Source organism: Theobroma cacao, chromosome 8 (assembly GCF_000208745.1).
Source record: "Theobroma cacao cultivar B97-61/B2 chromosome 8, Criollo_cocoa_genome_V2, whole genome shotgun sequence".
NCBI lineage: Eukaryota > Viridiplantae > Streptophyta > Magnoliopsida > Malvales > Malvaceae > Theobroma > Theobroma cacao.
The window spans coordinates 16,331,409-16,333,750 of NC_030857.1; the positions used below are offsets into that span (position 1 = coordinate 16,331,409).

At 32.5% G+C, this 2,342-nt stretch overlaps 1 long non-coding RNA gene across 2 annotated transcripts; it reads right to left on the bottom strand.

Annotated features, from left to right (window-relative positions):
• On the bottom strand, positions 344–2,047 carry LOC108663105. Of its 2 annotated transcripts, none has more exons than XR_001929033.1 (3): positions 2,019–2,047; positions 1,258–1,338; positions 344–385 (listed from the first exon to the last, which is right to left on the bottom strand). It is a non-coding gene; the product is annotated as an uncharacterized LOC108663105 (long non-coding RNA). The 2 variants fall into 2 exon arrangements; XR_001929032.1 differs by lacking the exon at positions 344–385 and adding an exon at positions 784–937.

The window sequence follows — 2,342 nt, forward strand, 5'->3', positions numbered from 1 at the left end:
CTTTCAACTATTAGTTTTAATTTGTCAGTTTAATTTAATTTTTAATCAATCTTTTAATTTTGAATACTTCGATAAAATTCGTTTGCCATAATTTTAGTACTTAGCTTAAGTTGGTGCAATTCCCTATGGGATTCGACATCCTATTTACCTTTATATTACTTGTTATGATATGTGCACTTGCGTGGTAAAATCAACAATAAGTTTTTAGTGGCATTGCCAAGGAATTGTTTTTCCCTTTTTTGTTAATATTAATACCAAGCAAACTTGTCACAACCCGAAACTCCCATCGAGCCCGTGACAATCGTCGCGATGTCCCGATAGACATTCATTACCAAGAATGTCAATTGAAACCTCGCAAGGCTTAACATCAGTTTTCTCGCTTCCCCTGTCAGTATTAGTTATTAAAATTATGTTTCAAAGTGATATGAACTAATTTCAATTAAAAAACAATCAAAGAGAAGTTTCAACTACACAAGGGTATTTTGGTCATTTTTTCCAAAAATTTTGAAACTAGCTCAAATGTAGTTTATGAGAGAAATTTACACATTTCATAACCGAAAATAAGTTTAGATATCTAAAACATTCATTTAAAGTGAAATTATAGCTAATGGAATAAAATATTCTAATTTTTCATAAAACAATTTTTATAGAACGCTACGTAAATAATTTTTACAACGTAAAAGTAAAATAAATTCCTACATACAGTAGCACACGCAGCCAGGTATTCAAAACATTTAACAATGACATGTGGGCCCCCGAATGACTAAAAGTAATGAAGGCTGAGTTCACCCTCAAGTGGTGGTTTGGTGTGAAGTGAACTCTAAAGTTTTACCTCAGGAGTTACCCTACTCACCTCCTCAACCAAGGTAAGAATATACCCGGATTCCGTGCTCTTCAAAAAGGTTGGTCCACAGAACCCGCCACTGCATTGACCAATCTATAACCCACCAATTCAATAAAAATTCAACAGCATGACATGTCAATTTTATCATTATCCAGCCTATCAAGGCAAACAACAGTTTATACATTTTCAACACAAATACCCATCCAGCCATTCATGCCCACATTATCATAAGCCATTCAATTCAAAACATAATTTACAATACAATAAGTAGTCTTCAATTACTTCATTTTCAAGTCATCATTAAATTTCAAAACAATTTATAAAATCATCTCATTTAAACACATTTTTCATAAAATTACAAAATCGGATAAAAACATACTTTAGATAATTAAGATGATAATAAGGTTACTCACTGTAATGGGAATCGAATTCGGGATACTCTGATTCTTGATCCTCGGATACTACCTCTTTACTCTTGCCAGAATGCTCACCACCTAAACATAATGCACAATAAGCAATTTGCTACATTTGTGCTAAACCGTTGTAAAACCAATTCAGACTCTATACTAATGCATGAAATGGGATGTGAAATACTCGGGTAACTATCTAAATACGGTGTTCAATATAAATTCAATTATGTACCTAAATAAAATGGTATTGGCCTAATTCGATCTATCACCCGATTAATTGGCCAATACGTCCAATTCAACTCCAAACAATTCCATTTCTCTCCCAATACTCCAAATCATTAAACACAATTTAAATAACTTGAAATGTGGCAAAATCATCCTCACATTTTCTCTTGAAAAATTCGGCCATGGTGAGTGCACTAACAATATAATTTTTCATGCTTGATTCTCACACCATAAATCATTCATTCCTAATCAAATCACTTGAAATTCAATCAAATTCATCATCAATATTCCACATGGAATATTCGGCCAATGAAGGTGATGTAAGAACATGAATTTTTCTTGCTTGCTTTTCATACTACACATCACCAAACAACTAAAAACACTAGAATAACATGTTTTCTAACTAAATTCATCATCAAATTCTCTCTCCTAAGGTTTGATCAGCACACTATCCTTCATGATATCTTGTGATTCAACCATGAAAAATGCAAATAATGCATAGGAAAGGTAGATCATAAGCTAGAATTAAGAAATTTTACCTTTAATGGCTTGATTCCTTGAAAATCAACAATTTCCCTTTGAATTTTTCTCTCTAAGGTTTTTGTTCTTCTTTTTTTCTCTTTTTCTCTCATTGGCCAACCAAGATAAATGAGTTGGGAAGGTTATGGGCTGATTTTTAAAGCCAAATAATAAAATAATCCAAGCTTGACATTTGTCACCATGTTATTGGTCCATGTTTAAAAACTTAATAATTAAGCTTTCTTCCACCACCACATAAAATCCTTCAATTATCCATGACATAAAATGCTAATGGCTGAAATCCATGGGCATGACAAGTGTTGGGTGGTGTAAAATTACAATTT